At 34.3% G+C, this 27,500-nt stretch overlaps 1 protein-coding gene across 4 annotated transcripts in view; it reads left to right on the top strand.

The window, feature by feature from the left end:
- Window positions 1-27,500, top strand: part of LOC137638583 (uncharacterized) — a 244,971-nt gene that overhangs the window by 186,965 nt on the left and 30,506 nt on the right. For 3 of the 4 annotated variants that reach the window (XM_068370771.1, XM_068370770.1, XM_068370769.1), the window contains one exon: window positions 4,181-4,286. The exons of the other annotated variant lie outside the window; for it this stretch is intronic. The gene's annotated coding sequence lies outside the window, so the exon portion shown is untranslated. The remainder of the gene's footprint in view (window positions 1-4,180; window positions 4,287-27,500) is intronic. 4 annotated transcript variants of the gene reach the window in all.

Consider the following 27,500-nt stretch of genomic DNA (forward strand, 5'->3'; position numbering starts at 1 on the left):
GGGAGGATTCTATTCTTATGTTTAAACATTATGGGGATGATTCTATTCTTGTTTATAAACATTATGGGGATGATTCTATTCTTGTTTGTAAACATTTTGGGGGGGATTTTATTCTTGTTTGTAGACATTATGGATATGATTCTTTTCTTGTGTTTAAACATTATGGGGATGATTCTATTCTTGTTTGTAAACATTATGGGGATGATTCTATTCTTGTTTGTAAAAATTTTGGGGATGATTCTATCCTTGTTTGTAAAAATTTTGGGGATGATTCTATCCTTGTTTGTAGACTTGCTTGTAGACTTTATGGATATGATTCTGTTCTTGTGTTTAAACATTATGGGGATGATTCTATTCTTGGTTGTAAACATTATGGGGATGATTCTATTCTTGTTTTTAAATATTATGGGGATGATTCTAGTCTTGTTTGTAAACATTATGGGGGGGATTTTATTCTTGTTTGTAGACATTATGGATATGATTCTATTCTTGTGTTTAAACATTATGGTGATGATTCTATTCTTGTTTGTGAACATTATGGGGATGATTCTATTCTTATTTGTAGACATTATGGGGATGATTCTATTCTTGTTTGTAAAAATTTTGGGGATGATTCTATTCTTGGTTGAAAACATTATGGGGATGATTCTACTCTTGTTTGCAAACCTTATGGGGATGATTCTATTCTTGGTTGTAAACATTATGGGGATGATTCTATTGTTGTTTACAAACATTATGGGGATGATTCTATCCTTGTTTATAAACATTAGGGGGATGATTCTAGTCTTGTTTGTAAACATTATGAGGATGATTCTATTCTCGGTTGTAAACATTCTGGGGATGATTCTATTCTTGTTTGTAAACATTATGGGGATGGTTCTACTCTTGTTTGTAAACATTATGGGGAAGATTCTATTCTTGTTTTTAAACATTATGAGGATGATTGTATTCTTGTTTGTAAACATGCTAGGGAAGATTCTTTTCTTGCTTGTAAACGTTATGTGGAGGATTCTTTTCTTCTTTGTAAACATTATGGTGATGAATCTATTCTTGTTTGTAAACATTTTGGGGATGATTCTATTCTTGTTTGTAAGCAATCTGGGGATGATTCTATTCTTGTTGCGAATGACAAGAGACGATTCGTTTCCAGAACTTTAAATTTATCAATTTATTCAACTTTTGAATATATTTATTTATTCGTCACTGGAAGTAATTGAAGCATCACATGTTATTTGCTACAATAATATTCAATTTTTTCACTGTTATCTAATTATTTATATAAATGCATATACACATGCACGAACACATGCGCACACACACGCATATATATGTATATATATATATGTATATATATATATATATATATTATATATATATATATATATATATATATATATAGAGAGAGAGAGAGAGAGAGAGGAGATGAGAGAGAGAGAGAGAGAGAGAGAGAGAGAGAGAGAGAGAGAGAGAGAGAGAGATAGATAGAATTAAAATATAATAACTTGTTACTAGCGCAGATGCCTTTCGTGTTTTCAAATATTAAACTACAAGTAGTTCTTGATATATTCATTCTAGATTACGAGTAACATAAATATGAAAATTATGATATTAGTATTTATTACTTATTATTATTATCATGTTTTTTATTGTTATTATTATTAAAAGTAATAACAGATGTTGTTTACTTCTAATAGTAATAGAGTCAAACTTAAAACCTATTGAATTAAACAAAGCCATTCAAACCTTCACCAAGGAAAATATGTTAATTACTCTTGGAAAATATATAGAATAGTTGTTAAATTAACATTTATATGTTAATTACTCTTGAAAAAAAGATGGAATAGTTGTTATATTAACATTTATATGTTAATTACTCTTGAAAAAATAGATAGAATAGTTGTTAAATTGACCTTTAAATGTTAATTACTCTTGAAAAAAAGATAGAATAGTTGTTAAATTAACATTTATATGTTAATTACTCTTGAAAAAAAGATAGAATAGTTGTTAAATTAACATTTATATGTTAATTACTCTTGAAAAAATAGATAGAATAGTTGTTAAATTGACATTTATATGTTAATTACTCTTGAAAAATAGATAGAATAGTTGTTAAATTAACATTTATATGTTAATTACTCTTGAAAAAATAGATAGAATAGTTGTTAAATTAACATTTATTTGTTAATTACTCTTGAAAAATAGATAGAATAGTTGTTAAATTAACATTTATATCCACAAGTGTTCAAACCGAGATATGAAAAAACATCAGTGCATAGATCGTAATATTAATGAGGAATAACTGTTTGGATTAAACCATTAACCACCAGTATGTGGGATGACCCACTTTCTCCTGAAACTCATTGAGTCATATAATCTGACTACTTCAAAAAAGCGGATTAATCATGAGCTAAAAAGAGAAAGGCTTCAAGACCGTTCTTCGAGTGATCGACCTTGTGGTGGCCTGGTGGTAGCGTCCTTGCCTGGTGATTGCCAGACTAGGTTTCGAGTCCCGCTCAAACTCGTTAGTTTATTTGGTCGCTGCAACCTTACCGTCCTTGTGAGCTAAGGGTGGGGTGTTTGGGGGAGCGTATAGGTCTATCTGTTGAGTCATCAGCAGCTATTGCCTGGCCCTCCATGGTCCTAGCTTGGGTGGAGAGGGGGCTTGGGCGCTGATCATATATAATTTGGTCAGTCTCTAATGCGTTGTTCAGCTTGATAGGGCAATGTCGCCATCCCTTGCCTCTGCCATTCATGAGCGGCTTTTAAATCTTTAAACCATACCTGTCTCATATAAGAAAAGCATGAAGACTGATTTTTTGCAACCATACCAGTCTCGGATTCTTGACTTACGTATATATGAAATATAACATTTATTTACGATCGTCTAAGCTCATAAGAAGGAGAAGAAGAATGCAGTTTATTAAGATACGTCCTCTGGATCAGTGGTGATCATTCCTGATGACTTCTGGATGCTTGGGCTAACGGCTGGCACAGAGACCAAACAGAATGCCGGAGACCAATCCTAGGGTCCGGGAGAATAGTCATTATGCAGTGGAAATGGTAATGGTTCAATGCGAAAGTATTTATAATGTCTTGGTCGAGAGAAATACTGGTATTCTTATTTTCCAGTTGCTTGGAAGAGCTAATGCTTGTATGTTGACGTTCTTTGCAACCATACTTGATAGTTGCATGCAGCTCCTGTCAGTTTTAAGGTTTAAAGGTTTAAAAGCCACACATGAATGGTAGAGGCAAGGAACAGTGACAATTCCCTACCTAGCAGGACAATGCCCTAGGGACTGACCATATATACACATGTTCAGTGCCCAAGCCCCCTTTCCACCCAAGTTAGGACCAGGGAAGTCCAGACAACGGCTGCTGATGACCCAGCAGGAAGACCTGTAGACTCCACCACACCCCATTTTTAGCTCACAATAGACTATCGAACTTGAGCATGTCTCGAACCCCAGTCCGGGTGATCGCAAGGCAGGAACGTTTCCAATATGCTGCTAAAAAGGATCTTGAGCCTATAGTATTAGTTCTAAGGCTGCTTATGCTCGCAACAACGTAACTGCCCCTGGTTATTAAAAGATCCATAAAAAATATTAAAAAAAAAAAAAAAAGACACCTGGAACTTGGAGCTTTGGTCCCGAGGCGGCATTTACTGAGTAACTTTGCGGTTGCACGTTGTCACTGGCAGTGCTACTGGAAATAGAATAATTACCTTTAATGATAAACAGTGTTTCGAATTAAAAGCTCATTACTGAAAGTTCTGTGTTTTCTTTTTTGTGTGTTTTTTTTTTTGGTCGCTGTCTGAAACTTTTTTTTTTTTTCTTTTTTTTTCAGTCCTATAGCCATATGTCAATACCGTCGTTTGCTTTTATAATCGTTTAATATTAGCTTAATATTCATCTCCATTCATTGCCATACCTTATGACCTTTCATCAGTTTATAAGATATACAAGTCTTTCTTTCCTCTACCTCTCCCTCTCTTCTTTCATCATCATCATCTTCTTCTTCTTCTTCTTCTTCAGCCAAGCTTCAATCTCCGCATATTAATCAAAATGACAGATTCCGCGAAGGTCTGGCGGCGACAGGTAGGAGAATATGATGTCGACGGGTTATTTTTATCGAGTCAAAGGACCTCATATATTTTCTTTTCTTTTTCTTCTCTCCTTTCCAGGTGAGTGGATGTCCCAGCAACCGCTGCAAGTGGGTGGACGGGCCTCCCCAAAGTGGTCTCGCTAAGGAAGCCTCGCGGAATCTCCCTTCGTCCCTCGGGTTTCAGGGTAAGTGTTCAAGTCAATTTTTAGTTTGAGGGTCAGTTTACGTGGAATTTTTAGTTAAGAGGGTCAGTTTTCGTGGAATTTTTAGTTTAGAGGGTCAGTTTAGATGAATGGGATTTTTAGTTGAGGGTTAGTTTAGATGGAAATTTTATTGAGGGTCAGTTTAGATGGAATTTTTTGTTGACGGTCAGTTTAGATGGAATTTTTTGTTGACGGTCAGTTTAGATGGAAATTTTTGTTGAGGATCAGTTTAGATGGAAATTTTTGTTAAGATTGTCAATTTAGATGGAATTTTTAGTTAAGGGTCAGTTTAGATGGAATTTTTAGTGAAGAGGGTCAGTTTGGATGAATGGAATTTTTTTGTTGAGGGTCAGTTTAGATGGAATTTTTTGTTGAGGGTCAGTTTAGATGGAATTTTTTGTTGAGGGTCAGTTTAGATGGAATTTTTAGTTAAGAGGGTCAGTTTAGATGTATTTTTTGTTGAGGGTCAGTTTAGATGTATTTTTTGTTGAGGGTCAGTTTAGATGGAATTTTTTGTTGAGGGTCAGTTTAGATGTATTTTTTTGTTGAGGGTCAGTTTAGATGGAATTTTTTGTTGAAGGTCAGTGTAGATGGAATTTTTAGTTAAGAGGGTCAGTAGGATGAATGGAATTTTTAGTTGATGATCGGTTTAGATGTAATTTTCTGTTAAGAGGGTCAGTTTAGATGGAATATTTGTTAAGAGGGTCAGTTTAGATGGAATTTTTGTTAAGAGGGTCAATTTAGATGGATTTTTTGTTAAGAGGGTCAGTTTAGGTGGATTTTTTTGTTGAAGGCCAGTTTAGATAGAATTTTTAGTTAAGAGGGTCAGTTTATATGTATTTTTTTGTTGAGGGTCAGTTTAGATGGAATTTTTTGTTGAGGGTCAGTGTAGATGGAATTTTTAGTTAAGAGGGTCAGTAGGATGAATGGAATTTTTAGTTGAGGATCGGTTTAGATGGAATTTTCTGGTAAGAGGGTCAGTTTAGATAGAATTTTCTGTTAAGAGGGTCAGTTTAGATAGAATTTTCTGTTAAGAGGGTCAGTTTAGATGGATTTTTTTTTTTGTTAAGAAGGTCAGCTTCGATGGATTTTTTGTTGAAGGCCAGTTTAGATAGAATTTTTTGTTAAGAGGGTCAGTTTAGATGGAATCTTTTGTATGGAGGGTCAATTTAGATGGAATTTTTTGTTGTGAGTCACTTTAGATAGAATTTTTAGTTTAGAGGGTCACTTTAGATGGAATTTTTTGTTAAGGGTCAGTTTAGATGGATTTTTTTGTTGAAGGCCAGTTTAGATGGAATTTTTAGTTTAGAGGGTCAGTTTAGATGGAATATTTAGTTTAGAGGGTAAGTTTAGAGAGATTGTTTTGTTGAGGGTCAGTTTAGATAGAATTTTTAGTTTGGAGGGTCAATTTAGATGGAATTTTTAATTTAGAGGGTCATTTTAGATAGATATTTTTAGGTAAGTGAGTCAGTTTACATAGAATTTCTCGTTTAAGAATGTCAATTTAGATTTGGAGGAAAGGGTATTTTAGTTATTCATTGATTTTTGGGTTTTCTTGCATCCTTGAGAGTTTTTAGTAAAGAGTATCTGTTTAGGTAGGGTGATGGAGGCTGAATTAGTGGAAGGGGGAGGAGGATGTGAGCAGGGTTTAAACCTGGTTAGATGCTGCTGCCTTTTACCTTAGGTTAACATAAAACTTTTTCAATTTCCTTAAACTTGAAGCTACAGAAACCGAAATTACATAGAAATACCTTAAAAATTACATTGAAACCATGTAAATTGCCTCAAACTATGATAATTACCTTAAAAGTTTAAACACTGAGTGAATAGGTCGAGGGAGAGTTCGTTATCCGACACGCTGCGTAAGTATGACAGGAATGTCTTGTAGGGATGAGACCAGGTAATGGATGATAGATTGATTGTTTGATGGAATGACCGACTGAGGATTATCTGGCGTCACAATTGACTGTATTGAGGACGTTCAGTATAGCTGATTGGTACAAATGTGATATCAACACTTGAAACCAGCAATCTGATATCATTAGAACTTGGTTTTATGGGTAATTTAATGTCGTAATTAACGCTTAACTTTTTCCCCTTTTTTTTTTATCCTTTTCGGGAGCAAAGTGACTATTTCAAGACGTTAACCCTGAAACAGACAATAGTCTCTTAAGACCACTATTCAGAATTGAAGAAATTCTCTCTTTATCTTGTATTTTTTATTTTATTTATTTATTTTTTTTTTTAGTTTGGTGCAATAGTTATTAAATGCTTCTTGTCCAATTCCCATTCATAAAGATGTTTAGACATTGGATATATATATATATATATATATATATATATATATATATATATATATATGATTATATATATATATATATATATATATATATGTGTGTGTGTGTGTGTGTATGTGTGATATATATATATATATATATATATATATATATATATATGTATGTATGTATGTATATATGGAAACATCGTATTTATGTTTAACTTCTCGTTTTCTTTTTCCATAAAACTTTTTTTCTGGGTTATTGAATTAGAACAATTATAGTTTTCATTCCCCCAAGTAATTGCTCACTTGTGATTTGCGGTCGATCGTTTACCAATCACATTGGCAGAAAATCTCTCTAGATTGAACTCATTGTTACTATTCTCTGATCTTGGATAGTGCCATAGCCTCTGTACCATAGCCTTCCACTGTTTAGGATTAGAGTTCTCTTGCTTGGGGGGTATACTAGGGCACGCTGTTCTATCTTGTTTCTCTTCCTCTTATTTTTCTTTTAATTTGGTATAGTTTAGATCTGAAGGATCTAATTTAATGTTGTTACTGTTCTTGAAATGTTTTATTTTCATTGTTTATTCTTCTCTTGTAGTTTATGTATTTCCTTGTTTCCTTTGCTCACTGGGCTATTTTTCCCTGTTGGGGCCATTGGGCACATAGCATCTTGCTTTTTCATTTAGGGTTATAGCCAAGCTTGTAATAATAATAATAATAATAAAAATAATAATAATAATAATAACAATTTAACTTGCTGTTCAAATCTCGTATATTTGGTTCACGTCATCATTTTCTCAAGAGCTTAGATTTATTAGAATATGAAATACGAATTATTATCACAGTCCTTCTTCGTCAATCCTTATATCAATATTTATATTTTTGTATTTAGTGAGTAAAACAGAAAAAAAATAAGTACTCTTATGATGAAAAAGAAAAATTTAGGAACTCTTATGTTGAGAAAAAAAAAACCCACTGATAAGCAAAGAATTAATTTCAAATTTTATATCATTTGCTTCATTTGATCCCCTTTCACTAACGAATGTGGTTAATAACTATAACCAAATATCGACTGATTATTTTTTCATATTGAAGGAACTTTTGACAAATCGAAAAAAATGTGAATTGGTGTGTCAGTGGTTTGTGTACTGATCCAAGTAGAAGGAAGAATGAAAAATTACAAGTATTTCCCCATTTTTATGTGGAATATCAGCTTTATGAAAAAACTAAACAGTTACACTGTTGAACTTATGGTGGGAAGATGGAGTGTCATAATTTTGGCATGTCTTTGTAAGTATTTTTACCATATCAAGAGATGTCTGGTAAGGACAGAAGAGACTCTCTAGCTATAGTAAGCAGCTCTTCTAGGAAGATACTCCAAAGTCAAACCAGTGTTCTCTAGTCTTAGGTAGTGCCATAGCCTCTGTACCATGGTCTTCCACTGTCTTGGGATAGAGTTCTTTATCTTGAGGGTACAATCGAGCACACTTTTCTATCTTATATATCTTGCTTTTTTTAAGTTTGAAAGATCTATTTTAATGTTATTACTGTTCTTGAAATATTTTAATTGTTCATTTCTTCTCATATGGTTTATTCATTTCCTTATTTCCTTTCCTCGTTTGGCTATTTTTCCCTGTTGGAGCCCTTGGGCATATAGCATCTTGCTTTTCCATCTAGGGTTATAGCTTAGCTTGTAATAAGGAAAATAATTATCACTACATTACTTCTCGTTATTATTATTATTATTATTATTAATATTATTATTATTATTATTATTATTATTATTATTATTATTACTTGGTAAGCTATAACCCTAGTTGGAAAAGCAGGATGCTATAAGCCCAGGGGCCCCAACAGGGAAAATAGCCCAGTGAGGAAAGGAAACTATGCATTAATACATAGTAAATGAGAGAGAGAGAGAGAGAGAGAGAGAGAGAGAGAGAGAGAGAGAGAGAGAGAGAGAGAGAGAGATACGATGTCGTATTTATACTTAAAAGACTCGTCGTTTCGCAATAAAACAAGGGTCTTGGGCTATTCAGCTGGTCCTTTTTCTTAACCCCTGCCGAAATCTGTCCAAAGGGGAAAGCTTGCGAAATTCCTGGCATTTCCTGACTCGACATTATATCTTAATGCAGGTCAGTGGTATGTCTTTTTAAGACTAATAAAGAAACGGAGATCAAAATGTGAAATTTAAGAATTTTCGAACTAATGCTTCATGGGATATCTCTCTCTCTCTCTCTCTCTCTCTCTCTCTCTCTCTCTCTCTCTCTCTATGAGTGTACTATCTGCTTTACATGGTGATAAACAAAGTTGCTGTCATCTCTCTCTCTCTCTCTCTCTCTCTCTCTCTCTCTCTCTCTCTCTCTCTCTCGATGAGTGTACTATCTACTTTACATGCTGATAAATAAAGCTGCTCTCTCTCTCTCTCTCTCTCTCTCTCTCTCTCTCTCTCTCTCTCTCTCTCTCTCTCGATGAGTGTACTATCTGCTTTACATGGTGATAAACAAAGCTGCTGTCATCTCTCTCTCTCTCTCTCTCTCTCTCTCTCTCTCTCTCTCTCTCTCTCTCTCTATGAATAAACTATCAGCTTTACATTCTGATAAACAAAGCTGCTCTCTCTCTCTCTCTCTCTCTCTCTCTCTCTCTCTCTCTCTCTCTCTCTCTCTCTCTCTCTCAATGAATATACTATCTGCTTTACATGCTGATAAACAAAGCTGCTCTCTCTCTCTCTCTCTCTCTCTCTCTCTCTCTCTCTCTCTCTCTCTCTCTCTGCCCTGTCGTTTTGTTATTTTCTCCCCATCATAACTCGGAGCCCCGACTCACTGGAAGCCAATCGTCTCGACTAATCTCTAATCTTGCGTAAGAAGCGTCGGGAAGAATGTTCCTTCACCTGACCGCGAAGTTTATCCTTTCCTTGCTAATTGGACGTAGGTAGCAGTCCTTCCTGGTGCAGTTTTTCTCTCTCTTTCCTATTTTGCATAATTTTACCCAAATTCTAGGAAAAATCACACACGTGTTCGAGATGAAGTGGAATGTTTTTGGTTTTACCGTATTTATGTTTTTTTCGAGGTTGGTGTAAAAGGCAACCTCATATCCTTTACTTGTCCAGGCTTGGTGGAGACCGAGCTGAAAAGGCATCTTGAGGAGCAGTAGCTTCTTCTTCTATTAACGGGTTTTTTTCCCATTTTGAAGGACTTTCTTTGGCTATGGGGTAGACCGTAGTCCCGATCGGCTGCCCTGCCTGACATCACTTAGACCCCGGTTGCTTATATTCATGTCCGGCGTCAATGACCTTAGATGTCAGGATGCCTGAAAACTTTAAATCATTCATTCATTCATTATATTCATGTGTTGTACCAATCACCAGCGTCCTTCCTCCTAGCAGAGAGGAGTTTGATAGCTTAATATCTCAAAAATTACATAATTAGAAACTTTTACCCTGAAGGGAATACGGAGACGTGGTGAGAATACCGAAGTTTAAATGAAATTACCAGTCACATTAATTTTTTTTTTATCTATTACTATTTTGTCAATAAATAATACTGTACGTAATTGTCCTATACAAGGTCATTCAAGATCTAATCTAGAATAATTATAAGCAGTTTGCTAATTATCCGATTGCTAGTACCAACAAGAACCTTTTGGTTTTTTTATACTAAAGCAATATCAATTTTATTTTTCAACATTGATATGACTTTAGTTTTTTTTTTTTTAAATGTTTGTACCATCATTATATTGTTATTATTATTATTATTATTATTATTATTATTATTATTATTATTGTTGTTCTCATTATTATTATTATTATTATTATTATTATTATTATTATTAATATTTGTAAAATGTTTGTACTATCATTCAGTCTTATGATTATTTTTTTAAAATCTTTGTTCCATCATTATGTCTTATTATTATATTATTCTGTCTTATTATTATTATTATTATTATTATTATTACTATAAAGTCCAGTAGTACCGGTTTATGCACGAAGTGGAACCCTTTCTTTTATATGTTTTTTCTATGCATCCTTATAACGTTTTAACGCAGCAACAGGTGGAGCTCGTCTAAACAAGTTCCATCAGGGATTACAATCTGAAGACGTAGTATCGGGCAACTGCATTATATTCAACACCTTGAAGCATCCACTCCCCCCCCCCACCCCCCACCCCCCAAAAAAACAACGGTAGGAACTAAGCAAGACAAGGAATTATGCTTGTGTTCTTAACAAGAGTCCGTGCTGTTAAAGAGGGCTGCTGTTAGCAAATGAAATAGGCCTGTGTTCTGAGCAAGGGCCCAAATGGGAACAGTTGTTGGGAAAAGGAACTAGGCCTGTTTTCTGAGAAAGAGCCAGTGCTGGTAAAGGGATCTGTATTTGGGGAAGAAAATATGCCTGTGTTATGAGTAAGACCCCGTGCTGGTAAAGGGGCCTGGTTTTGTGAAAGGAAATAAGCCTGTTTTCTGAGAAAGAGCCAGTGCTGGTAAAGGGATCTGTATTTGGGGAAGAAAATAGGCCTGTGTTATGAGTAAGAGCCCGTGCTGGTAAAGGGGCCTGGTTTTGTGAAAGGAAATAGGCCCGTGTTATGAATAAGAACCCGTTCTGTTTAAAGGGGCCTGTTATTAGGAAAGGAATTGGGCCTGCGTTCTGAGCAAGAGCCCGTGCTGTTAAATAAGTGTTTTTTTAGGAAAAAGAAATAGGCCTGTGTTATCAGCAAGAGCCCGTGTTGTTGAAGGAATGTTTTGGGGGTTAATTAGGCTTGTGTTCTGAGGAAGAGTCTGTGCTGTTAAAGGAGTGTTTTCGGGAAAAAAGAAATAGGCTTGTGTTCTGAGCAAGAACCCGTGCTGTTAAAGGAATATTTTAGGAAGAAATTAGGCCTGTGTTCTGAGCAAGCGCCCGTGTTGTTAAAGGAGTGTTTTGGGGTAAAAATAGATAGGCCTGTGTTCTGAGCAAGAGCCTGTGCCGTAAAAGGAGCCTGTTATAAGGAAAGAATCCTATTATGAAACGAACCGCGAAAGGAATTCTAGTCCTTTAACCAAAACAGAGAGGACATAAGCCGTGATAGCCACAGCCCGAGGGCCTCATCTACGCCTTCCAGAATGAGGTACCATATAAATAGGTATGTACCCGGCTTTCTCTCCTCGCTTTTGAGGAGGGGCCCCGAAGCATTCATTCACCTTGTCATCTGGTTGATTAATTTATTGAAAAACTTACCTGGCGGTACGACAATACAGGTTACCGACTGACGCTGGTCCAATATATTATCAAAAGAGCTTCTTCCCTTATTGAACCGAAGACCGATAGCAACCGCTCTGCTCTGTTCATGCGTCGGTAGATCATTAACGAATACGCGATCGTTACGAGAATGAACTAGGAAATGGGGATGCGTTCATAATGGTCGTAATCTATTGTGTAAGCGAACGTGTATTAAATCATAGAAATAATAAATACAATAAAAAATTAAATTAGATGATTGTTAGTAAATCACAGATCTAAAAATATAATGAATAACGTTAAAGGCTTAAAGGCCACTCATGAATGCCAAAGGCAAGGGACAGTGACATTGCCCTATCAAGCAGGACAATGCCCGAGAGACTGACCATATATATATATATATATATATATATATATATATATATGATCAGCATCCATGCCCCCCCCCCCCCACCCAAGGTAGGACCAAGGAGGGCCAGGTAATGGCTGCTGATGACTCGACAGGTAGACCTATATCATCCCGGAAACCCCCCCCCCATACTTAGCTCACAAGGATGATAAGGTTGTAGCGACCAAAGAAACTAACAAGTATGAGCGGGCCTCTAACCCCAGTCTGTCGTTCACCAGTCAGGGTCGTTACCGCATCGGCCACCAGATGATTATTTTGAACCTTCCTGTAAGTGATGTTCCGGAGTTATTTCCGCGTGTAGGAAACTTGGTTCATGTAAAAGTAATTTCGAACGAAACAAGATGATCTTGCTTTGACCACTCTATTTTTCACCCAGGATTCTGGTCTTAGACGATTCATCACAGTCGAATGGCTGATTAATGTGTCATTGCAGTCAAAGTACGTATGTCAATCATAACAATTAAATGACGGATTAACGAGTCATGGTACCCGAACAACAACTACTTATTGAGTCATTGCAGTCGAATCTGTAATTTGCAGATAAGAAGTCGACCTCTAAATTTTAGTCATTGGTTCCGAACTTTTCACTCGTAAGTTGGCAGTTAAATCTCTGAAAAATGAGGCCGTACTGTGGAACTACTGAATGTTGTGGAATGTTTGATAACTATTCATTGCTGTATAAGTACCTATAGTCATTGAAGTCGAACTACCGAGAACCATCTGAAGTCGAACTACCGAATGTCATTGAAGTCGAACTACCGAATGTCATTGAAGATGAACTGCTAAATGTCATTGAAAACGAACTACTGAATGACATTGAAGACGAACTACCGAATGTCATTGAAGTCGAACTACGGAGAATCATTTGAAGTCGAACTACCGAATGTCATTGAAGTCGAACTACCGAATGTCATTGAAGATGAACCGCTGAATGTCATTGAAAACGAACTACCGAATGTCATTGAAGACGAACTACCCAATGTCATTGAAGTCGAACTACCGGATGATGAGTCAATGAAGTCGAAATACTTATAAATAAATCATTGCAATCGTGCCAGTGAATGAAGATTCATTGAAGCTTAACTACAGTTTAATTGGTCATTACAATCGAACCACTGGTTAGAAATTAATTTCAGAACGAGCGAGGATTAATCCTCGACTTGTTATTGACCCAGTTTGAGAGTCGCCTCGCTGAGTTGAATTTTAGGGAAAGGAGGGAGAAGAAAGAAATCATGATGCAAGAGACTGGAATGCAACATTTAGTTGATGTTCTAGATTATTATTATTGTTATTATTATTATTACTGTATTGTAGCCTTTTCCTAATTATACCTAATCTGTTTTTGTTTGCATATAATATTTTTTTCAGTATTTTACTTATATTTTACCCATGCAGTTGTAGCAATAGGTAATCGTCAAGATCAAAAAAGTAAAAAAAAAAAAAAAAAAAATTCAATCTTCAGAATGGAATAATGCTTGCTTTGTATTGTCTCCATTTGGGTTTTTAAAGTATGGGATTTCGAGTGTGAATTTTGAGTTTTAGTTAGTCTAGGTTTGTTTTCAAGTAGGAACATTTATTTAAAAATTGTTTATCTAACTTGTAAATCGATGCTTGACTTTGAATTAATCTTAAATCATTTTGTTTTCATGCATCTGATTGTGGAGTTCAAGTCTATTTATATTTTAGTTAATTTTAGTATATGGGGTTTGCATGTGTTTACTTTCAAGTAACGTCTAGTTTTCAAGCCTGTTTGCTTTTGAATCAGTATTATTGACTGAAATTTATGCATTTTCGATCTGAAGTTGTTTGTGGCTACTAATTTTGATCGGATTAAGTTTCATTAGGCTTCTGTATCTGTTTTAAGTTGCTCTCTCTCTACTTCAAATTAACATCAAGCCATTGTTCTCTAGTCTGGGGTAGTGCAATAGCCTATGTTCCTTGGTCTTCCAGTGTCTTGGGTTAGAGATCTCTTACTTGAGGCACACTATTCTATCTTGCTTCTCATCCTTTTAATATTTTGAAGTATTTATCATCTTGCTGTTTTCCCTGTTGGAGCCGTTGGGCTTGGAAAGATCTAGCAGTAATTTTAGTCATTTAGAAGCGTTTTAAACGCTATATAGAGGCTGTCTGATCAAAGATCTGGCAGTAATTTTGGTCTTGTGTAATCTTGCTTTTCCAATTAGGGTTGTAGCTTAGCAAGTAATGATAATAATAATAATCTCTCTTACATTTTGCATTTATATTTCCAAATTGCCACTGGTGTTACTAAGCCCGTGTTCGTATGTTTGCATTCTACGCCCGCTTGTTTTGATCAGTTTTATAGTCTCTTTGTCAAAAGCTGATAGATGGCCTTTGTCTATTTCTGGAGATGTCATTGTGCATTATCAAGCCGATGACATGCCAGATAAAATCAAGTATTCGGCTATACCCTGTACCCCCTCTTCTTCTTCTTCTTCTTCTTCTTCTTCTTCTTTTTCTTCTTCTTCTTCTGCTTGTACTTCTTCTTCTGCTTCTTATTTTTCTTCTTCTTCTTCTTCTTCTGTTTCTTTTTCTTCTTCTTCTTCTGCTTCTTTTTCTTCTTCTGCTTCTTCTTCTTCTTCTATTTCTTTTTCTTCTTCTTCTTCTTCTTTTACTTTTTCTGCTTCTTTTTCTTCCTCTCCTTCTGCTTTTTATTTTTCTTCTTCTTTTTCTTCCTCTTCTGCATGTACTTCTTCTGTTTCTTCTTCTTCTTCTTCTTCTTCTTCTTCTTCTTCTGCTGCTGCTGCTGCTTCTGCTATTTCTCCTTCTGCTTCTTCTGTTTCTTTTTCTTCTTCTTCTTCTGCTTGTACTTCTTCTGCTTCTTCTTCTTCTTCTTCTTCTGCATGTACTTCTCCTCCTGCTTCTTCTTCTTCTTCTTCTTCTTCTTCTTCTTCTTCTGCTGCTGCTGCTTCTGCTATTTCTTCTGCTTCTTCTTCTTCTGCTTCTTCTTCTTCTTCTTCTTCTCTCGTTTGACACTGCGCAAGACTGCGACGTTTTCCACATGTTTTATGTTAATAAATGAACTTTATATATGATAGTAGTAAAGGTAATTATAAGAGACAGAAGAAAAATATCGTCATTATTATTATCAGTATTAATAATCATCAAAAGATGGATACCATCATGAAAGATTTAGTAAGTCAATATTTATATATTGAGTAATGTACGTGATCTGTCTGTTATGACGGCTAGATGTTTAATGGATATGTGCACACACGTATACGCATCCCCCTCTCACCGGCGTAGGACTATTCCCTCTCACGCTGCTCAAGAAACGGGGAGAGCTGAGTGTGACCGAAAAGATTATATATATATATATATATATATATATATATATATATATATATATGTGTGTGTGTGTGTGGAATCATAATTGATATGACTATCTCCCCTATATAATAAAAGAGCAAGTCTCTCTCTCTCTCTCTCTCTCTCTCTCTCTCTCTCTATATATATATATATATATATATATATATACATAAATATATATATATATGTATATATATATATATATATATAGAGAGAGAGAGAGAGAGAGAGAGAGAGAGAGAGAGAGAGAGAGAGAGAGAGAGACTTGTTCTTTTATTATATGGGAGATAGTCATATCAATTATGATTCCAAACCCGTTTTGCTATATAATTCCCATCTAGAAATCTTGTAGGAGAAATGAATCCCTATGCAGATTCCCACAAGCTAACGCAAATATCACATAAGGCCTTTATTGTCAAGTCTATGAATGTGTTGTCTTTAAAAAGTTGACTGATAGGATATGTAGACTTAAATCCCTTCCATTATTATTATTATTATTATTATTATTATTATTATTACTTGCGAAGCTACAACCCTAGTTGGAAAAGTAGAATGCTATAAGCCCAGGGGCTCCAACAGGGAAAATAGCCCAGTGAGGAAAGGAAACAAGGAAAAATAAGATATGTAAAGAACAGTAAAATTAAGATAAATATCTCCAGTATAAACTATAAAAACTTTAACAAAACAAGCGGACGAGAAATAAAATAGTGTGGCCAAGTGTACCCTCCAGCAAGAGAACTCTAACCCAAGACAATGGAAGACCATGGTACAGAGGCTATGTCACTACCCAAGACTAGAGAACAATGTTTTGATTTTGGAGTGTCCTTCTCACAGAAGAGCTGCTTACCATAGCCAAAGAGTCTTTCTTTGTGTCCTTTAAGCTCCTTCCATCTCTGTTTTTGTCCTTCAAATTTGGGCTACATGAAGACATAAGGCTGCCCGTCCCATTGACATCTTATCAAGAAAATATTCAATGAGTAACAGATGGGTCTAATCTATTTTCATCTTCGTGTTGTATTTCCTATTGTCCTTTCCTATCTTTCCCTTCTCTTTCAGCTGGATAACAGACTTTCCCAACTGAAGGTCTGTCCTTCTGTTACATTATATTATCTCCTACCCAAAATGGTCACCTTTATATCGTTTTCGTAAACATACTCGTTTTATCACTTTATCATTATTAATGTTGTTAATGTATTTTAAATATTTTATTTAATTGTTCATTACTTATATCATTTATTTATTTCCTTATTTCCTTTTCTCACTGGGTTATTTTTCCCTGTTGGAGCCCTTGGGCTTATAGCATCTTGCTTTTGCAATTAGGGTTGTAGCTTAGCTAATAATAATAATGATGATAATAATAATATTATTATTATTATTATTATTATTATTATTACTGGTTCTATCAGAAATCTAATTCAAATCAAAGTACTTTCAATTATAAACACCATTCGTTGTAATATCGTCTTTTAAATGCAACTTTACTTAACACTAAGAAAATCTTCAAAAAATACTCTCTCCATCGGCCCAGGACTGCATTCATGTCAACCAACATCCATCCACTCGCAGCTATTATTCCAAGATCCTTTTGTTCATTAACGCTGGTCTAAGGTATAGCCCACTTCATGCCCTTCCAATCCATGGCTACATAATTGTGAAACTGTGCTTTTCTCTAAAGCTAATATTGAATTCTGTGGTTCGGAGTCCACGTTAATCATGAACATTATATTGTAACATACCCGTTTGAGTTATGAATTTAATTTTCTTTGGTTTAATATTAATTTTTAATTTTATGTTAAAGTGATTTATAGGAAATATGGTTAATGGTTTTAATTGTGATATGTGCTAAGGAACTATTATAAATCATGTAATTTCATGGATTACATAGTATATAAAATAATGTAAATATCCCGATTGTATAATAGATTAATGTTAATATGTAATTATATTTGTTGAAATTTTTTAATGTAAAATTTGTGGTCAATAAAAATCTATCTATCTATCTATATAACTTTTGCGGGCAAGAGTCTGCGGAGGCTTAAAGCCAGTTTCTTATAACTGTACAGCAATTACAGATGACTGTATTTGTTTTGAGTTCATATTGTATAGTTACTGTATTAATACTTTATAAATTCAATTCATAGAAATTAAATTTTTTCACCGAATGCCAGGGTTTAGACAATTTAATGTCCTTATTTATGCCAAAATGTAGAAGAATTCAGAACCTGAAGGCATTCGAAAAAATATTTGTAATATATTTTTTGTATATACTTTACGTAGCTTAATTTTTTTCATAAGATGCAGTGGTTAAATTCAACTCATCTATTAATCAGTCTTTTAAAAATAATGGCTGGCGACGATAAAACCGGTGTGTTGTGCGTTTGTACATTGGCACACAAATACAGAGATAAGGTTGTACATTTTGTACATTGTTAGCGTACTTCAAACAAGAAACTATTCGAAGATATTCGTCTATAAAACTACCGCTGAGCTAAACTATTTGGTTAGGCAAAGAAAAAAAGATGGATTGATACTGACTATAAGCGTTCGAGATAACGGTATACACAGATTCTCTCTCTCTCTCTCTCTCTCTCTCTCTCTCTCTCTCTCTCTCTCAACAGTCGTGCTTCATCAAGCGGAGTGTCAATGCTTTCACAGTGGCCAGAAGATGAATTCGATTCGCTAACTTGACTTGCCTCTAGTTTGTTAATGGCACTGCCTGACTGACATAAACTGACCTTCCTCTCATGTAGATAAGATTTATTTATTATCTTCTGTTTTGTAACATCTTTTGTACCTTTAGAGATTCTAATTTGTATCCGAAGGAGGTTGAATTTCTTAAACGGGGTTAGAAAAGTCTTTCAGAATGGCACGTTCATGACATGGGCAAGTGGGGAAGTTCGTTGCCTTGCTTTTCTTAAATATTTCAGTTAAAATATTTTCTCTTTCAGTTGTATTTATCTACTTATAAGTATATTAATGTAAGGATTCTTCGTCGTTTTTACTCTTGTTTAAGAAAATAAACACAGTAAATAGAGAGAAAATGAGACTTGAACAAAAACTCCCAGAGTCCCAGCCTCGAAAAGAACTCCATCGAGCGAGGGCGAGTGGTGGCGGACGAGCGGTTTAAGCTAACTGGCATACCGCAGCCACCTATTCAAATGTCCAGCTATTGTACCATTGTCACCCTTATACATTGTCACCTTTATCCCCCCTACCCCCCAATCTTGGACCTTCTACCTCACCCCCCACCCGTACCCCCTTCTCCTACCTCCTTCCCGCCTCTCTCATTCTCCCTCTTTTTCCGTCCTACTCGGATCTACCTCACCCTTGGCCATGTTTGGATGAAGTATGTTAATAGATGTTGTGGGGATTGGGGGATTTTGGGGGAAGGGGGGAAGGAGAGGGGGGATAAGGCTGACGAAGGTGTTAGATTGTTCATAACGTATAAAATAACGAGGCGTATCTGAATCCAAGACTGGTTTATCAAGAGGGAAGTACGTCATTTGGGCCCGGTATATTTTCCCAAAGTTTCCAAAATAAACCGTAAACTACTCTTAATGTTGTTAGTATACCTACTCTTGTTCTTATTATCTTTAGAACCTCATCTGGACCTACTACTGATTGCTGCTTGAACTAGACTCCCATGGTGCTAGGAAGGTTTTGATAACGCATAAATTTTTTCAAGGCATGGCCTTGAATCATACCTTCTACCCCTCTTCTTTTATCCGGGCATATGGTAGACCTGATAACTTTCTTAATCTTGTTCTTATTATCTTTAGAACCTCATCTGGACCTATTACTGATTGCTGCTTGAACTAGACTCCCATGGTGGTTGGAAGGTTTTAGTAGAGCTTAGAATTTTTCAATGCATAGGGTTAAATTATACCCTCTACCCTCCTCTTTTATCCGGGCATGTGGTAGACCTGATGATTTTCATAATCATGTTTCTTAAGATTTTAGTAAATGCTGTGGCTATATAGACTACCTCACTACCTCACATTGTAGAATTTGGTACGACTTTTATGTCAACTATTTTTGCTTTCCTTATTATGTCCAATTTTGAGTGTCTTAGTACTTCCAGACCTTCCCTTGTTAGCAAATAATAAAAAAGAAAGTCTCATAAATCCTTTTTAACATAGAAATTAGGTCAATGATTTAATATTACAAGAGATTGATTTGAGAAGAAAAGAGGATTCGATTATAGGGTCCAGATACAGAGAAAAATAGAAATGTGATTAGATAGTTAATTCCTCATATAGTAAACGGTCTAGATTGGGGAGGACCGAGACAGGTAAATTGGGCAAATGAACCGAGGTACTGTAAGAAAAATGTCAGTTGAAGGTTGATTATCTCATGAAATACCCACGTAAGATTATCTCATGAAATTCCTATGTGAGATTATCTCATGAAATACATATGAGATTATCTCACGAGATACCTATGGAAGATTATATCATGAAATACCTATGTAAGATTATCTCAGGAAATGTCCATGTAAGATTATCTCATGAAATACCTATGTGAGATTATCTCATGAAATAATTGTAAGATTATCACATGAAATACCTAAGTAAGATTATTTCATAAAATACTTATGTAAGATTATCATATGAAATACCTCTGTAAGATTATCTCATGAAATTCCTATGTGAGATTATCTCATGTAATACCTACGTGAGATTATCTCATGAAATACCTCTGTAAGATTATCTCATGTAATACCTACGTGAGATTATCTCATGAAATACCAATGGAAGATTATCTCATGAAATATCTATGTGAGATTATCACATGAAATACCAATGGAAGATTATCTCATGAAATACCAATGGAAGATTATCTCATGAAATATCTATGTGAGATTATCACATGAAATACCAATGGAAGATTATCTCATGAAATACCTATAAAGATTATCTCATGAAATACCTATGTGAGATTATCTTATGAAATACCAAGGGAAGATTATCTCATGAAATATACCTATATAAGATTATCTCATGAAATACCTATGTGAGATTATCTCATGAAATACATATGTAAGATTATCTCATGAAATATATATGGAAGATTATCTCCTGAAATACCTATGTGAGATTATCTCATGAAATATCTATGTAAGATTATTTCATGAAATATATATGGAAGATTATCTCATGAAATACCTATGGAAGATTGCATGTGAGATTATCTCATGAAATATCAATGGAAGATTATCTCATGAAATACCAATGGAAGATTATCTCATGAAATACCCATGTAAGATTATCTCAGGAAATACCTATGTGAGATTATCTCATGAAATACCTATGGAAGATTATCTCAAGAAATACCTATGTAAGGTTATCTCAAGAAATACCTATGTAAGATTAGCTCATGAAATATTTATGTGAGATAATCTCATGAAATACCAATGGAAGATTATCTCATGAAATACCTACGTAAGATTATCTCATGAAATACCCATGTAAGATGATCTCATGAAATATTTATGTGAGATTATCTCATGAAATACCAATGGAAGATTATCTCATGAAATACCTACGTAAGATTATCTCATGAAATACCCATGTAAGATTATCTCTTGAAATATTTATGTGAGATTATCTCATGAAATACCAATGGAAGATTATCTCAGGAAATGCCTATGTGAGATTATCTCATGAAATACCTATGGAAGATTATCTCATGAATTACTTATGTGAGATTATCTCATGAAATACCAGTGGAAGATTATCTCATGAAATACCCATGTGAGATTATCTCATGAAATACCTATGAGAGATTATCTCTTAAAATACCTGTGGAAGATTATATAAGATTATCTCATGAAATACCCATGTGAGATTATCTCCTGAAATACCTATGAGAGATTATCTCATGAAATACCTATGTGAGATTATCTCTCAAAATACCTATGTGAGATTATCTCATGAAATACCTATGTGAGATTATCTCTCAAAATACCTATGTAAGATTATCTCATGAAATACCCATGTAAGATTATCTCATGAAAACCTATGGAAGATTATCTCATGAAATACTTATGTGAGATTATCTCATGAAATACCAATGTAAGATTATCTCATGAAATACCAATGTAAGATTATCTCACGAAATACCTATGAAAGATTATCTCACGAAATACCTCTGTAAGATTATCTCATGAAATACCTATGAAAGATTATCTCATGAAATACCAATGTAAGATTATCTCATGAAATACCTATGAAAGATTATCTCACGAAATACCTATGTAAGATTATCTCACGAAATACCAATGTAAGATTATCTCGCGAAATACCTCTGTAAGATTATCTCGCGAAATACCTATGTAAGATTATCTCACGAAATACCTATGAAAGATTATCTCACGAAATACCAATGTAAGATTATCTCATGAAATACCTATGAAAGATTATCTCATGAAATACCTATGAAAAATTGTCTCATGAAATACCAATGTAAGATTATCTCATGAAATACCTATGAAAGATTATCTCATGAAATACCTATGTGAGATTATCTCATGAAATACCTATGTAAATAGCTATTTTTTTTGCATTGTGAAAGGAGATGGTAGACCCGATTAATAAACGCAAGGTCTATACTGTATATTCTGTAGACCTGCGATAAACTTGTCTGACCCTCGAGTTTGTGACACCACAAGTGGGTCACATTTAATGAAGAAGAAAAGAAAATAGTGTTTGTGATCAATCCACAAATCGGAGAGGAAATTTGAATATTGATATTGGTTAAGAATATATATATATATATATATATATATGAGAGAGAGAGAGAGAGAGAGAGAGAGAGAGAGAGAAGCTGCAGAAAGATTTTTAATAACCTGAAAAATAGGAGACGAAAAGATTTGAAACTTCACAAAAAATGAGAGAGAGAGAGAGAGAGAGAGAGAGAGAGAGAGAGAAGCTGCAGAAAGATTTTTAATAACCTGAAAAAAATAAGAGACAAAAAGATTTGAAACTTCACAAAAAATGAGAGAGAGAGAGAGAGAGAGAGAGAGAGAGAGAGGGGAAAAAATATATGATTTGTAGCTCAACCATACATGGTCTAGAATCAATTTCTGGGGAGCCATAAAACACGTCTTCCTTGACATACATCGATATCTGCTCCAATAAATAACAAACACACTGATTGCGATGCTAAAGTACCAAATGAATTAGGGCTGTTTTCCCCTGCGAGATAGACAGTGTTGTTTAGCTATTCGGAAAGAGACGAAATACTGGTAGTTAGGAAGAAATTTGTATTTCATACTTCTCGTTTTGGTTATATGAATTTCATCTGTACTTTGAAGAAGAAGAGAGAGAGAGAGAGAGAGAGAGAGAGAGAGAGAGAGAGAGAGAGATAATTAAGTTTATTGTTTACTATAGTTTTTGTTAGTGGCATTTTGTGACGAAGTTACCCTTATATATATGATCGTGAGACAACTGTTAAGCGTGCTCTCTCTCTCTCTCTCTCTCTCTCTCTCTCTCTCTCTCTCTCTCTCTTTCTCTCTCAGATTTTTTTTGATATGCTAAGTTTTAGGTGGTATTATGCAATTTTGACTTTCGATAGAACTAGAAGAGACGTAAATGACATGTAGTGAACTTAACACAATTGTATCATGTTTTTTTTAAGGTAAATATATTATAAAAGTTAATTAGTTCTACGTCCTGTTGTGATTTAAAGTGGGCTGCTAACATATATATATATATATATATATATACGTATGTGTGTGTTCACCTTACGACACCATCAAACCAATTTTGTATATGCTACTGTACCTAGTAAGTGATTATGATTATAACGTTATCGGTAATTGTACTGCTACTGCCATTACTATTAATGGAAATAGGCAGAAGACTTGCCAAGGAACCAGCCACCCGTTGACATACTACCGCTAGAGAGGTATTGAGTCCTTTGACTGGCTAAATAGTATTGCATTGAATCCCTCTCTCGTTACTGCTAATTTCTCCCTTGCTTATGCATACACTGAATAGTCTATTCTTTACACAGTTTCCTCTTTCCTCATACACCTGATATCACTAAGATAACCAAATAAATCTTCTTCACCCAATGGCTTAATTACTTCACCGTAATTGTTCAGAGGATGCTTTCCACTTGGTAAGGGTAGAAGAGACTCTTTAGCTATGGTAGGCGTCTCTTTGTTCTCATGTCTTGGGTAGTGCCATAGCCTCTGTACCATGGTCTTCCACTGTCTTGGGTTAGAGTTCTCATGCTTGAGGGTGCACTCAGGCTTACTGTTCTATCTAAATCCTTTCCTCACTGGGCTATTTTCTCTGTTGCAGCCCTTGGGCTTTAACCATCATGCTTTTCCAACTAGGGTTGTAGCTTAGATAAGGGTAGTAGTAATAATTATAATAATAGTAATAATAATGATGATATTAATAATAATCATCATCATCATCATCTCCTCCTCCTACGCCTGTGGACGCAAAGCGCTTCAGTTAGATTTCGCCAGTCATAGACTGACTAAATCCATAAAGGATGCATTGCCTAAATTCATCAAAGGATAGCCAGTTCCTCGTGATGCGCAGTGCCTATCTAACTAGGGCAAGTGAATAATAATAATAATAATAATAATGGTTCAGTATAATAACGGGTAGAATAATTACCTTTTCAGCCATCCAAAATACCTTCGATGACCGACTTTCGAGAATAGGGTAACGCGAGAATTTTCGGACTGATAACTTTGGGAACTGGAAGGGCGGGCGAGCGACACTTGATACGTGAAGTGTCCTGTTGCAAAACCTGATTGCATAAAATTTTTATCCATATAAAAGATTTGTATTTTCTATGGGTCAGTGGGGTCATTGACTCGATTTTTTTTTTCTGGCGTTAATTTTCTGAAATTTGGGCCATGGTTTATTCTATTTGTCATTAGTTTGTGGTGCTTTTTTTAATCAAGGTGCGTTCAAGCATGGACTGTTGTTTCATTTGTTTAGCTTTTTTATTATATTTTTGGTTGGTAATTGTTCATCTATTTATCTTAGTTTTTGTCAAATACACGCATACTATATACAGCACATGTGTGTTTATGTATATATATATATATATATATATACTGTATATATATTCAGTATTATTTAATTATTACTCTCTTCGTTCATTTTGTTACTATATATATATATATATATATATAGCATTATAAATATTTCATCTTTGTTCGGTATTTAATCCAACGCATCTTGCTGAACAATTGGACGACCTTTTAGTTCGTTCCGCTAATGGTCGAACATTGGACTTTCCTTCCAATTCCATCATTAATATCTTTATATTGCAGAAGGACGAATCTCTCTATACCATTAGTAAGATATTGTCCGGCTGCCTTGATAAGTCGTCATATAGATCTTTTCTGATTATGCTTAATGAAATAGGGAATAATTATTTATATAATACTCCATGAGCCTGGTCTCAAAATTTTGGCCCTTGGTACCATTTCGGGGCAGGAAATCTCAGTGTTTAACTGAAAGACCAATGTCTATAGTCTTCAAAAATGTATGATAGCATTCTATATCTCTTTGCCTTCTCTGTGTTATCAACCGTTTTTTATATATGACATGTGATTTTTTCCGGCGTGACTTTAATATTTTTTTTTTTCAATAAAAGTAAATATATTTCTGAGTTGTTTTGCACTAACGAGATGATAAATATTTGCCGTTGAATATCCTTAGAAAAGGTAATATATTTTTTTTGAATTTTACTTTTAATTAAAACGGAAATTAATCGCTTAATTACTTTTGTAGTCTTCATAAAATAGGAAATTAAGTCGCCTTCAGTCTTGTCTGATCAAAAATTATTCAGTTGTTACTCTTGCAACTTCTCCTTTCTTGTTATATATATATATATATATATACATACATATAGATAGATAGATAGATAGATAGATAGATAGATAGATATATACATATATACATATATATATATATATATAAATATATATATATATATACAGTATATATATATATATATATAGATAGATAGATAGATATATACATATATATATATATATATATACATGTATATATGTATGTATATATATATATATATATATATACATATATACATATATATATATGTATATATATGTATATATATATATATATATATAATATTTTATATATATATACACACATATATATATATATATATACATATATGTATATATATATATATATATATATTATTAGCCTATATATTACCCGACTGGGGTGGAGTGGAGTGGAGTGGAAGATCTTCTTCATCCTTATCTAGCTCAGGAAAGCAACTCCACCAGAACAGAGATGGACTGGGAAGCGTTGGAGGCAGAGGCAACCTGGGGTTCAGAAGCTTTAATTAGAATAAAACCACACCTTAATGAGGCAGAGAGTCTCTCTCTCTCTCTCTCTCTCTCTCTCTCTCTCTCTCTCTCTCTCGGACAACTTACTTGTCACATGTAACCAGACTCCAGCGTCGGGGCTGATTTTGTCATTCTTGCAGAAAGGGCTTGACTTTTACTGCCCCCAAAAGTCTTGAAGACTAGGAGCCGCTGAGGTAGTGTTAAGTTACCCCCATAGACTTCCAGCATCCTACCTCCCCCCCCCCCACCCGCATCCCCTCTCCTATCCTCCTCCTCCTCTGACTTATGTCTCGGACAACCACATTTTGCCTTAAATGATTTCGCTAATGTGAGAAGAGATGTTGCAAAGTCGTTTTTGTCACCTTCTTTGCCTGAGTTAATTAAGCTGTGTTTTTTTTTTTTGTCTTGTCAACAAATTCATTCTCTCTCTCTCTCTCTCTCTCTCTCTCTCTCTCCCTATATAATAAAGAGCAAGTTTTTGGGATATATATATATATATATATATAAAGTATATATATATATATATAAAGTATATATATATATATATATATAAAGTATATATATATATATATATATAAAGTATATATATATATATATATATAAAGTATATATATATATATAAAGTATATATATATATATATATATATGTATATATATATATATATATATACATACAGTACATAGGCATTAGCTTATATATCTTTCTTGTAACGTTTTACGGCAACCACTCGAATACGACAATCTCCTACAAATTGCCCAAACCCCTTAGTAGTAGTTAGGAAAGGGGGTGGAGGGTGTTGGGTGGGAAGGGTTGAATCTGTGTGCACAATCTATCTAAATATTTGGCCGGTTTTATTTTTTTGACGGATCGCGTACACTAGTGTGTATATATATTCTGTATATATATATATATATATATATGTGTATATATGTGTATATATATATATATATATATATATTTATATATATATATATATATTTATATATATATATATATTTATATATATATATATATATATGTATATATATATATACATATATATATTAAACGTTGGTAGACGTCGCAACATTATCATAATTAACCTATCCTTTCGTCTTTTACGTTTGGTACCTGATGTTACAATGTTTAAGGTCATTATGCGTGTTGGGTACTATTATTATATACTGGTCCAACTGTTTCTACTATCATTACTTTGAATATTCTATGGCTTTTTTTATACTACTAATACTGTCCATGCTTTTAATGCAAGTGACGTTAATTATGTTAATATAGTACTTATCAATTATAACAATAATTTTCATTACTGTCCTTCTGCTTCTTAAAACCAATATTCTCTTAGGTAATTATATACCTGGACGATGTTAGATTGTTATGGATGGACTCAGCAGTCAAAGGGGGAATAAGACAGAGACTCGTACTTCATTTTTCATAAATAATATTTTTTTTTTCTCGGTATTATTTGCATTTAATTAAGTCGGGCGTTAAATTCCGTAGAGTATATTACGTACTTGTCCTTAACTCCCTTTAGGATGAAAGGTTTTCAATATTCTTGTTATTGTGATTGATGTTCTCGCTGGTGTGATTATAATCTTCTTCTTCTTCTTCT

Source organism: Palaemon carinicauda, chromosome 3 (assembly GCF_036898095.1).
Source record: "Palaemon carinicauda isolate YSFRI2023 chromosome 3, ASM3689809v2, whole genome shotgun sequence".
NCBI lineage: Eukaryota > Metazoa > Arthropoda > Malacostraca > Decapoda > Palaemonidae > Palaemon > Palaemon carinicauda.